The following is a 13540-nucleotide window of genomic DNA, read 5'->3' as shown; positions in this document are numbered from 1 at the left end:
TGCTTCCTTCATAATGCTCAGGGGATAAAGTGAGATGATGTTTCCAAAATGCCTGGCACCTAGCCACTCAATGAAAGGTGGGGACTACTTCCTCCTTCTTGTAGAACTTTGTCAGCCAGGGATCTCCAGGGGGTTCTGCCTCCTCCCACCCCTGTTTTTTCCCCATGCTTTCCACAGTGTCCTAGGGATCATCTTAGAGCAGAAAGCAAATCCCAAAACAGGGAGTGATAGGAAAAGGAGAGAAAACTTACCTGCTGAATCCTGTCATTCCCTCCAGCCCCTCCCATGTCTCCAGGTTGTAATCACTTCTCTTCTGATCTGTTATCCACAGCCCCACAGTCCCTGACCTATCCTGTTCCACACCAAGGCCCACTTTCTTGGAAAACTACATCAAGGGAAACTTCCAGGGGAAAAAAAGTGGCAAGACTCGCCTTCTTGCTTCTGGGTTGCCATAAGAGTCAGTGTGTCATTGCTGACTCAGGTGGAAATACTGGACTTGTTTGCCCCTTAAAAAAATTCATTTGTGCTGCCCAGGGTAAATAATGGGTTAGTTTAGCTCCACAGTAAAGATCAATTTCCTTTTCTGAACGAAAGACTAATTTGGGGGAAAAGTATTTGGAACCAGTAAATGTTTTATATTTGTACAAAAGCTGCGTGTGGTACAGACTTGTACCACATTTCCTCTCTCCTTTTTCCAACACAATAGAAATGTTTACAGGCTGTGTAGTGCCCAGAATAAAGTATAAATAAATAAATAATATATTTCCCAGCCCCTCTTGCCACTCAGTGAAGGCATATGGTAGGTGTCAGCCAGTGGATATAGGTGAAGTACAATTCAACAGCTCTTCCAAACCTGCCCTCAGGGACGGTGGGCATGTGCCCTTCCCCTCCTTTCTGCCTGTTTTCATCCTACCTGGAATGCTGTTGCTGCCTTCCTAAAACTTAGGATAATGGTCATGTTTTCATGTGGTAGTGCCCTGACCTGTCAGACATTGCATACACGAGAGAAAAAACATTTATTGGGTTTATGCCATTATTTTATTTTTTATAACTTATATCAAATAAAATTGCAACTGTTACTTTTGGCACATTTGTCTACAGCAAAATAAAAAAAAAAAAATTTAAAGTCTTCACCAGGCATAGTGGCTTATACTTATAATCCCCTGTGACTTGGGAGGCTGATGCAGAAGGATTGAGAGTTCGAGGCCAGCCTCAGCAACTAAAGAAGTCCCTGTTTCAAAATATAAAAAGGGATGAAGATGTAATTCAGTGGTAGAGACCTCCTAGGTTCAATCCACAGCAGAAAAAGATTCCGAGCCTAGAATATACTATGCCTCTGTCCTAGGTCAGAACACCAGCACAAGTTAAAACTGCTAACAAAAATACAAAGAAAGTGAGTTGAATTCAGTGAATTAATTTTAGGTTCTGATATCTTTATCTTGTGGATAATACTCTTGACAAAGCAATCTTAAGCCATGTTCTGAAATTAATTCTACTAAATAGGCAAATACGTACAATTCCAGGTGAGAATTAGCACAGGCCTGACATATGGTGTCAAATTTCCCTAGAGAATCACACCTAGAATAGATGGGGGGTGGGGAACATACCCAAAGCTTGATCTATAAACTATGTGACTAGTCCATAGCCAAGCTATGGAAACAACCTAAGTGTCTTATCAGATGAATGGATCGAGAAAATTAGTATACACATACAATAGAATATTATCCAGCCTTTAAAAAGGAGGAAATTCTGTCATTACTATGACAGGGATGAACCTTGAAGACTTTATGCCAAGTGAAATAAGCCAGTCACAAAAAGAAACGGAAGGATCTCAAATTATGAGTGGAACCTGAAAACATCAAACTCATTGGAAGAATAGGAGGGTGGTTATGAGGAACAAAGGGGGAGGGTGAATGTTGGACAAGGAGTACAAATGTGAAGATAAAAGATGAGCCCTTAAGTTCTGGAAACCTAATGTACAGCATGGGGACTATAATTAATGTATGCTATTAATACACAGTTAAAAATACATATTTGAAATTTGTGGAGAGTACATGTTAAGTGGTCTTCCCATTAAAAAGAAAGTTAACTGTGAGATAATGACTGTGTTGCCCTATCTTGGTTGTAGCAATCATTTCATAATGTGTAAGGATATGAAAACATCACATGATTTATCTTGAATATATTTTTTTGTCACACCTTAATAAAGCAGGAAAAATATGTGACTGGCAAAGTCTTTTCTACAGTGCATTTGTTGGCAAACGTCAAGAAGAAATAGTTTCTATACAATGAAAAGTGCTATTAAGTAGACACTATTTTGGTGTGGACCTGTAATGTCTTCCAGAATCTTGTGTTGAAAGTATGGTCCCCAGTGCAGCAAGATTCAGAGGTGGACTTTTAGGCAATGCTGGGTCACAAGGACTCTGACCTCACCAGTGGATTAATCCTCAGATAGCTGAGTGGACTCTTGGGAGGTGACCTACTTTGAGGAAATAGTTCATTAGGGGTGTGCCCTCTCTGACCCCTTCCTATCTCTTTCTGCTTCCCAGATGCCCTGAGCTAAGCAGCTTTCCTCTGCCACACCCTTCTAGGCCCAGAGCAGTGGAGCTGGCCAACCATGAATCAAAATAAACTTTTCCTCCTCTAGGTTTTTGTCAGGTATTTTGGCCACAGTGACGCAAAGATGACTAACACTGACTTATGTCACAAACATTTTAAAAAGGTCTATTGAAAACCACCTACAGTTGCCAAATATAGTGCATTTGACAGGGGCTCTAACAAAAGGCTTCCCATTCTTTATCTGCATAATGTGGTGCTTAGGAAACATTAGCAAGTCATAAACAAGTCTCTATGGTTTCATGTGATTTTTGTTTCACGGACCTTGTCTTTGGGCACTTGGCATCCAGTCTGACTTCTGATTCTGAATTTCCTACTGTGTCGTGGACTAGTAGTCAAATAACTACAGAGTTTCTTACAGGTAGGATTTTGGATGTAGCTTAGATTCTGCCAATAGGATGCAGTTGGGTGGAGTTCATTATTCAACAGCTTTGGGGCTGACAAGAAAGTCCCATTAGAACCAGTATCTAGTCTTTAGCTTCGTAGGGTTGTTAGTCACGCAGTGGCAGATATGGAGACAGTAAGTGCAGCTGGTCTCTCCACTCTTCCAACTCCTCACAGTTAGGTAAGCTCCCAAATTCCTGTATTAAATACTTTCTGCTCAAATACCTAGAATGAATTCTATTTCCTGCACTAAACTCTAGTACAGTATTCCAACCACTTTTATTTTTTAGGAATTGAAAAAATTTGCTTGTTAACTGAATTTTTAATTGTTACAGAAGAAACTTTGGAGTAGCATAAAAGTGTGTTTCATAAATGTTAAGCTCAACTATCTGGTCATTTTCACATATTAAACCTAGTAATTTTTCTAAAAAGCTTTTACTTGATTGTTGATTAATATTGTAAAAATTAACAAGTGTAACAGTGATTTACCCCAAATAGTTAATACCTAAGTTAATTAAATTCAGTTAAGCTTTTTAAACCATAATTACAAAATTTAAGAGTATCTCAACGCCTTGATATGCCTAACGGGGCAGACCCAGGGTAGACCCAGACATTTCACAAACCAAACTTTCCCCAAGCAGTTAGATGATGCTTTATGAACCTAAGAAAGCTGAATATAGAGATTTCATTCATCTGATTCCTTTAAACTTTTAAATACTGTTTGTAAACCAAACTAAATACCTTTCTTATAGAAATCAGAAGACTAATTTTAATAAAACATTTAATATTAAATTCACAAGTACAAACTCACTCTCTTGTGTGAATTAAATGTGTTAAAATATTGGCAGAATATAATGATTTTAAAAATCTACCACTACAGAGAGTACATGGAAGTATCAAAATTATTTTTATTCCCATAAACATTTTAAGATTAGCTTCTAAGTCTTTCAGGGTAACAAGTTTGCTTATAACTAAGAAAAGCACATTTATAATCTCAGGGTAGCTGAGTCCATTTGATATAAAATCACGGACCAAAAAGCTGTCTTTGATCTGGTTAAAATCAGAGTTTCCAGACCTGGGCAAGATCCCTGGGTACTGGTCCCATTTAATTCTGTCCAATTTACCGAAACCACAAATGACCTCTCTCTGCCCTTTCCCACAAACCATCCTTCTAGGAGTAATAGGATTTTTGAAACACATGCATTTTATTGCTTCCTAGTCCCTTTACCCAAGGTCTTACAACATTTTATTATCTTACTTAGGTGTGGTGAATTCCTTACTCACACATACACACTCAGGCATGCCACCTGAGATTACAGCCCATCCCTGTCTTATTAGAGTTGATTGAATTTTGCAAACACACACACACACACATTTGTAATTAATTTTTTTACATTTCATTACCTATCTAATAAGTCATCATTTTTTTAACATTGTTAAAAAATTGTTGACTCTGGGCCCTGAATTTAAAAGTCTAAGATAATTAAAATTTAGAGAATGTTATTTCTTTAAAAATAAAAAAAGAAAAAGAAAAATGTCCTCTTTTTCCCTCCTAAGGTAAAACCATTTCCTCTGAGAGCTTAATAGATTCGAACTCATGGGAAATGAAAGGCACTTCCAGGTCTAGAATTTACATCCTACTTCAAAGAAACTTTCCTGGATCAAGAATCCTTAGCAGTTTGAGATTCTTAAAATCATTTTTGAACAAGTCCCTCCTGGGGCTTTTGCTTTTAAGGGTTTTAGTTAAAGTTTGGCAAGCAGATAATTAAAGACATTGACTTGTTCTTTCTCTAGCTACTGGAAATTGTACTGAAGGCTGTTTTCTTGTAGGAATTTCTTCTGCCTCAGGAAGACAATTAGAGAAAGAACATTCCAGCAATGCTATGCTTGGCAAATTAATCTTTTTTGGAAAACTATTCACAACATTGGTGTATTACAAAAACCCAAGCAATTAGCCAGACTCCTCATTCTTAGGGTTGTGGGCTGGAGTTCAACATTTCCTGACTCTCTGCCCATGATTCATTATTTTGAAAAGGTGTGTTCTGGGCTCAGACCTCACCTTTGATAATCAAGCAGTAAAACTCAGAAATGACAGTTATTCATGTGGTATCCATACACAATACTGGTTTCTATATGCCACAGTTATTCATTGATTCTTGCTTATTCTTTTGACTTTTTGCTTGAAAAAAATCCCTTATATATTCTTTCAACTATAGAGTCACAGTTTATCCAACAATTATAAAGTGTTTGAATGTTTAAATGTTACTATGTTCTGACAAAAGCCAACCATCCTTGTGGGTGAATGAAATTAATGTGGAAGAAGAAAGATATTTCTACCCCTTACCCCCCAAAATGTTCCTGCTTGAAAAAGATATGTATATCTGGTTTTTAATAGAGCCCAAAATTCAATATTGCAGGTTAAGGCTTTAGTTAAATAGGCCCAGTACCTCTTTGAAAATACAGGTTTACTATCTCTTTTAAAATACAAACTATCAGTAATGCAATATTTATACACTTCAATATTTATAGCAGCTCAATTCACAATAGCTAGATTGTGGAACCAACCTAGATGCCCTTCAACAGATGAATGGATAAACTGTGGTATATGTACACAATGGAATATTATTCAGTTATAAAGAATAATAATATTATGGCATTTGCAGATAAATGGATGGAATTGGAGAATATCATGCTAAGTGAAATAAGCCAATTCCAAAAAACCAAAGGCCAAATGTTTTCCCTGATAAGTGGATGATGATACATAATGGAGGTGGAGGAGTGGGGGTGCGAGAAGAATGGAGGACTTTAGATTATGTAGAGGGAAATGAGAGGAGGGAAGGGGCGGGGGTATGAAAGATGGTGGAATGAGACAGACATCAATACCCTATGTACATGTATGATTACATGAATGGTATGAATCTACATCGTGCACAACCATAGAAACAAAAAGTTGTATTCCATTTGTGTACAATGAATTAAAATGCAGTCTGTAAAAATAATAATAAAGGGCTGGGAATATAGCGCAGTTGGTAGAGTGCTTGCCTCACAAGCACAAGGCCCTGGGTTCAAATCCCCAGCACTGCAAAAAATAATAATAATAATAATAAAAATAAATAAATATAAAAAAATGCGAACTCTCTTAGACAAGTCACAACAAAAGTTCAACCAACATCATAAAACCACAAAACAAACCAGCAATGTTACGTAGGTACACAAGAGAATAATATAAAGAAAAAGAATGAGCTACATCTACAGGGATAAGTGGGTGTGATTTCATTTATATAAAGTTCAAAAACAAAACTAAAAGAAATATTAAGAAAGAGTAGATACAGTAATTATCTGCTTTTCAAAGCCAGAAGGAGTAGCCAGTAAAAGATTCACACCAAACTTAAGTCAGCAGTTAACTTCTAGGAAGAAAGTTTTGCTGGGGACACTCCTGGGGACACTTCTAGGATATTGAAAATAATCTTCTTATACACATATTATGAGTTATTTAGTAGGACATGTGTGAAGATTTAAAAGCAAGGAGCCCAGCTCCTGGCCTTCTGATAGGATTCAGATGTGATGACATAAACATGCAAAATGTTAGAAATATTTGGAGTTGAGAAAAATGAAAGATACCTGTGAAAATAAGAGTCACTTTAAAAAAGGCATGCCATCAAAACTGCCTAGTGTCCAGAATCTCTTAAACTTGCCAAGGTGTTTTTTTTTTTTTTTTTTTTCATCAGAGGCATCTTATCGTAGCAAAGATATTTTAACATTTTAATTACAAAATTCCACAATGGAATTTCCAGTGATAGTTGCTTATGAGGATAAAAGGCTTGCTTTCTCTAAGATGAAAACAAGGGCTGGGGAGATAGCTCAGTTGGTAGAGTGCTCACCTTGCAAGCATAAAGCCCTGGGTTCAATCCCCAGCACTGCAAAAAAAAAAAAAAAAGAAAGAAAAAGCAAGCAAGATGTATGAGTCTAAAATTTGACTTTGTAAAAAAATATTATGAATGCAAAGAATCTGACCTAAGCTTTAACCAGGTCGATATTTAGAGGTAAGGAATTTAAAACTACGGAACAAAGCATCTTGAGTGTCTCTTGGTCTTGTTTGAGATCAGGTAGTACCTACCAAACTCCTCATTAAAGAGAAAATACCATTCTTTGGTCAGTTCTGTTTAACAATAAGGCAAACTCTGATAGTGGCTCCTCAGTTATGTAAAAACTGAGGGATTTTGAGAGAAGTAGAAAGTCTATTCCAGCTGAAAATGGAAACAAACCAGCGGCTCAGGAGGCTGAGACAGGAGGATTCTGAGTTCAAAGCCAGCCTATGCAAAAGTGAGATGCTAAGCAACTCAACAAGAATCTATCTCTAAGTAAAAGACAAAATAGGGTTGGGGACGTGGCTCAGGGTAAAATGCCCCTGAGTTCAATCCCGGGTACCAAAAAAGAAAAAGTAAACAAGTACAGAAATCATCTGAAGTTTCCTCTTAAGAGAGGAATGCAACATCTCATTAGCATTTTGTTTTCTGCCTTCAATCTTTTTTATGGGAACATCTTTTAGATCTGAGCTCTGGAAATCTCTCACACAGAACTTCCAGGAAATTCATTCACAGGATTTACCCAATGACATTTTCTCTCTCCAAAAATGGCACAAAGCAAACTTTGGCGTTGTTACCTCGGTGTCAGGATGAAGAAGCCAAGGTGCCCTAAACTCCTAAACTTTCCCTGGGATCAGTTTTCTCCTCCATCTCTGACAATGCCTTAGTCCTTTTCAATCATTTGTTCTTCACTCACTCATTCAACAAATACTTGGTGCCTGCCTTATGTCAGGCACAGTGCTTGGCATTAGGTTTCTGAACATGACCCCTGCCTTAGCAGAGCTTACATTTTATAGAATCTATGTCTTCACCGAAAATTAGCTGTCCCAGAATAAATTTGAATGGTCAAAACTTTCATGTATTTATCATTCACTCGCTGTGAAGTATATTTTTTTTTTTGCTTGTTTGAAAAATAGTTCAATGAGAAACCACCCATTGAACCTTTAAAATGATCCCACCTCTGTTCTTAGTTTCTACATGAAGAGATTTGCACTGATCAGGAATGGTTCTGGGTGCCTGGAACATCACCCACAAAAGTGAAATACAAACAAATACATATAGAAGCCTAGGTCAAGGCATTAACCAGCACTAAATTCCGGTTTTTCAGCAGATGTTTTCACTCCAGGTTTGTTCTCAGTCTCTCAGCAACATATAAACAAAACCACCAAACACAGCCCTCCCACAGAAATGGTTTGTGGCAAGTATTGCTTATTCAGAGAGGTTTCCTAGCTCTGAGTTTGAAGAACAACTTTCATTATTTGTTCAAAGCAATTCCCTTGAGACACAGCAATGCTAAGTCTCATTTTTGGGGTGCACACTTGCAGGCCAAGCTCTGTGCAGTCATCTCTGCAAGGTACCTCGTACTGCCTCCAATTTCCTCCTCAGGTAATTGAAGCCCCTGGACATTAAGATGACAAAGTCCACAGAGCTAGGAAATGGCAGAGCTAGAATTCAAGCAAAACTTCCAAACTCCAAATGCCATACTCTATAAAACAAAATCCAAAAAGATTGCACAGAGTTTTCTATTTATTCATTCTGTTCTGTGATGTTTTACTTCTGGTCTCTTGAAGTCTTGTCTGGTCTTCAAGAAAGCACTTCTCACTACTATCTCAAGGTTGAGTGGTCTGTTTGACTGTCTCCCAGTTGAAGAGGTTTCCTAAAGCTCAGGAAGTGATAAACATGCTTATATTGTCCATCATTCTGATATGAAACTTCTCTTTATCTTATCTTTAATAACCTCTATCCTACACAGAAACTTTCTCACTTTTTTAGATCCAGATTTTCTCAACCAGTCTAGTCTTAGCATAATGGAACTAACATTGTTAAAATAACAATGAAAATCCCATCATAACCAGCTAATATAATGACACTCGCCACCCTCAGTCTTCTAACCAGAGCCACATTCACTTGTCACCATTCTCCAGACCTTTTACACATGGCCTTTCACAAATCTGTCTTTGCTCATACAGTTCCATTTGCCTGGGATATTTTTCTTGCATTTCTTTACCTGACAAACTTCTTTTCTCTCTTCAGGTCTTAAAAGAAATTTTTGTGATGCTATTATCTTAAATTCGCTTGTATTATTCTTACAGAATACCTGAGACTGGGTAATACATAAATAACAGAGATTTATTTCTTATATTCCTGGAGGCTGAGAAGTCCAAGAGCAAAAACTTTGTATGTGGCAAAGGCCTTGCAGCACCCATCATCCCATGGCAAAGGTGAAAGGTCAAGAGAGCAGGTATCAGACAGAGAAGAGAAAGGCACTGAACTCTGTCAGGAACTCACTCCTACAGAAGCTAACCCACTCTCACAATGGAGTTAAAGCATTCACGAAGGCAGAGCCTCCATGACCTAATTACCTTTTAAGGTCCCACCTTTCAACACTGGGGGTCAGGTTCCCAACACAGGAACTTTGAGGGACACATTCAAATCACATTACCCAACCAGGCACAGTGGGGCATGTCTGTAATTCCAGCAGCTTGGGAGGCTGAGGCAGGAGGATCACGAGTTCAAAGCTAGCCTCCACAACCTAGTGAGTCCCTAAGCAACTTAGTGAGACCCTGTCTCAAAATATAAAATAAAATCAAAAAGGCTGGGGATGTTACTTAGTGGTAAAGACCCTCTGGGTTCAACCCCCAGTACCAAAATAAATAAGGAAATAAAACATGACCTCTGCAATGTATCTCGTGTGGGATTTCCTACTTGCTTCTTTCTCTTCTGGCCTAGTTATCACTTAAAGATACATGAAACGTTTAAAACCTCCAACCAGACCTTAGGAAAACAGTGAGTCCTTTTCTCTTTCATAGCAGCATCCCTTTGACTCAGCCCCTCGGTGGTTGACTTGCCTGCTGTACTAACCTTATTTTCTACTTTTAAAGCATAACTAATATTGTTTTCAGTAACTTCATTCACTAGAATCCTTTGATCACTTTTTCCCACTCATCTTTCCCACTTGTTTTTTGTTTTTTTTTGTTTTTTGTTTTTTTTTTTTAGGGGGGTTGTTTTGTTTTGTTTTTATAGAACTCTCACCGTGGCCTTTCCATAACCTTCTCTGACTCCCTGGCTTTTTCTCCTCTGCCAGTTCTATCTCCTCAGATTCCATGGAGGATTACAAAATTCTCAACAGGGGAAAAACACACATTATTAATCTACTTCTCTTAAGCATCAGTGAATGTCTCTTCCTTACACTGAAACCTAAAGGGAATATGAGCAAAGCAGCAGGGTAGATAAAGTCACTCACAATGAGCAAACAGCTGAGCCAATGCAAGAAAGAATGACGAATAGATAATAGGTCACATATCTACATATATAATAGCCTAAAACTTAAGTCCTGAGGCCAATCAAATCAAGGTTCAAATCCCGGCTGTACCACTTAATGTCTGAGTTACCTCAATTTTGTCACCCATGAGATTGGTATTAAAATTATACCTATGTCATAGAATTGTTACACCTGCCAATTTGTAATACCATGGCCCAAGATCATCACCTCTTAAGTAAAACATTTGAACCAGAAGATCAGTAAGTTTCTTCCAGCTCTAAAATAGCCTTATATTTTTTCTCTTGGTTCTTTTCTTACAGCTGGAGTGAGAGAGGGAGGAACTGTTATGGTTTGTGGCCCACCTTTTAGGTTGCCCTCTGATGGGCCATTCCTTCTCTCCCCATACTCTTAACCCCCACAGGTACACCTGAGAACTAGTTCTAGCCCTCAGACAGTTCCTAAAAGAGCTACAGTGCTTTCTTTCAGATAGGGATAGTTCTAGATCCAAAATTAGGCTGAAATTGTTTCCAGTATATCAAAAGTATTGGTTTCTAGTCTTCCTGGTGATAAAGCATCAGACAAGAGAACTGTGACTATGTTCAATAATGTTTTAAATCTCACAAGAAAACTGCGATCACTTCTGGGTTGTTCCACTATAAAGTATGGAGATTTCTAAAGCGAATTCAAAGTGGAATCAAACAATTATATATAAAAAAGAAATTTAAAACTATTAAAAGTTAGAATCATTTGGCTTAGTAAGAAGCAGCAGAAGCAATCTTAATAATGGTCTGAAGATTTGAGGTTTTTGCAAAAGAACTGTAACAGTTTTTTCTCTCTCTTGGGCGCATAACAAGGAAATTCCCCTTATGATTGGTTGATGTTAGCAAATGTACTTGTTACTTTTCTTCATGGCCATTTGCTCAAAACAGCCTGATTTCCTTGTATTTGGTTTTCTTGGTCTGTTCATTAACTAACATTGATTGGCCTTCTAAATGTAAGAATATTGTGAAAGAGCAATTTCTAATCCACTTCCTCTTACATTATTATGAAATCCAAAGATAATTATAAGGGATGTGGGTGTGTGAGCTATATGTCGAGCTCTGTGCTGAAAGCCTGCATTTTTATAGCCAGCAGGGCCATTGTTCAAGGCAATTTCTAGAGCTAAGAGTACCTCCCCAGGAGCTCCTCCCTCTGTCCTGTGAGGGGGTTGACGGGCCATGCACCAAGTAGAGGCAGAAGAGCACTTCCATCTCTTCACTTAGGAACTTGAAGAGGAAGAGTCCACCTGCTGCTCATGTTGAAAGAGAAGGAAAAGGAATGCTTTCCCTTGAACTCTTTGAAGATACACACTACCCCAGTCCTCACTGGTCAAAGGAGGAAAGCATAGTTTGTCAAAGGTGGCTGCAGTACAGAGCTGTAATAATACAGTGCACAACATTCAACAACAGCCTTTGCCAAAAATGTTACACACGTTATTGTTTGCAACCCATTAATGACCTCACAAAGTAGACACTGTTGCCACTATATTTTTGATGAGAAAGTCGAAAACTCAAAGCAGCTTAAGCAACTTGCTCAAAGTGACAGCCAGAAAGAAACTGAACTGAGAAAGAAAGAGTTGAGATTCAAAATTTCATTGGTCTTACTCCAAGGCCTGTGTCTTAGCTGCACTATCCAGTTCTGCTTTTGAAGGACTCTAATTTAAACCCTAGCAGACCACTGAAGCTTCTAGTGCAGAACAAAAGCTACAGGGTCAGCATGGACCAGCTTTCTTAGAAAGGAGGTACATGGTTCCCATAGCTTCTAACTGCAAAGCCAAGATTAAGTGTTGAGTGACCCCTGCAATATTCAGTCCCTGGGTAAGCAGGTCAAAGTGAGGAATTAAAGTCCCTAGGACCAGGATCATGGATAAGAGATCACCATCCAGTAGCCTAAGCTTAGGAGAAGCAGTATTATAAAAGAAAGACCCAAGCTGGATTCAAGATTTAAGCCACATATGAAAAAAGAGGAGAACTGAATTTGAACTTCTTTCAATTGGCATCAGCACCACAGAATCTTTAAATGCAAATACCCACAGTAACACTGGGCAGTACTGACTTATTATCCCAGGACAAAGAGTTCTTGCTTCAAGTCACATTTGAAATGTGTGTGAATGCCACCAAGATAATGTGCTAAGCTCTCAGAGCAAGGCAAGGTTCTGAGCGTGTGCTTTAGAGCAATGGCTTGGTCCTGTGCGAAACCTTGCAGTTCTAGCAGACCTGATGTAACCACTTTTAGAATGATCTGTGCCTGTGGGGGGAAAGGTACAAAATGCTATGCACTTTCCCCCAAATGTTTCTCCCAGTGATGCTGTGGCATTTGAGTGTGCCCATACACAAACCGACAGTTGCATCCACAGTTCACTCCTTAGTCCTAGTATGTTTTTTGTTGTTCTAATTAGTTATACATGACAGTAGAATGCACTTTGACACATCATACATAGAGCATAACTTCTCATTCTTCTGGTTGCACATGATGTAGAATCCACCAGTCGTGTCGTCATATATGCACATAGAGTAAAAATGTCTTATTTATTCTTCATTCCATTACCCTTCCTACCCCTTCCCTTCACTCCCCTCTGCCTAATCCAAAGTAACTCTATTCTTCCCTAGCCACCCCCCTTAATTCAGAGCTCTAGGCCATCTTGATGCCATCTTTCCTACCAGTAGGATTTCATATCCACCATAAACATGTTCAACTAGAGATATTGCTGAACAATATCTGCTTCTCAGTAGGTTAACTTCAACCCAGGCATTAACAGGACTGTCTTTTATCCAAAGAAGCACACCTGGAAGAACAAAACAGGTTTTCTTTTTCATCTGAACAAACAGGTTCTGTGAAAATGATTTATTATTGCTTTTTGGTTAATAAAACATAATGTTAAACTTTCTTTCTTAAGGCAAAACTATTTTTGAAGCCAGAGCCACTGCAGATAATAAATATAATGCAGAGTTAATAGGCTTAGGGTGGACTTTAGAATCAAGGCTTACCTCTGAGTTCTCTCTCTATGCCTATCCAGGAAAAGAAAGCAATATAAACCCAGAAACTCACTTGTTAAACATGTGCTGCTTTAGAATTTATTATTGAGAATTATCATAATGTTTGGGTCTTAAAGATGATATAATCATTTTTTTCACATTCCTTGCTATATTTGAGT

The sequence above is a fragment of the Sciurus vulgaris genome (assembly GCF_902686455.1).
Source record: "Sciurus vulgaris genome assembly, chromosome: 5".
Lineage (NCBI taxonomy): Eukaryota > Metazoa > Chordata > Mammalia > Rodentia > Sciuridae > Sciurus > Sciurus vulgaris.
The sequence above is the reverse complement of the archived record's forward strand: the minus strand, read 5'-3'. Positions refer to the sequence as shown.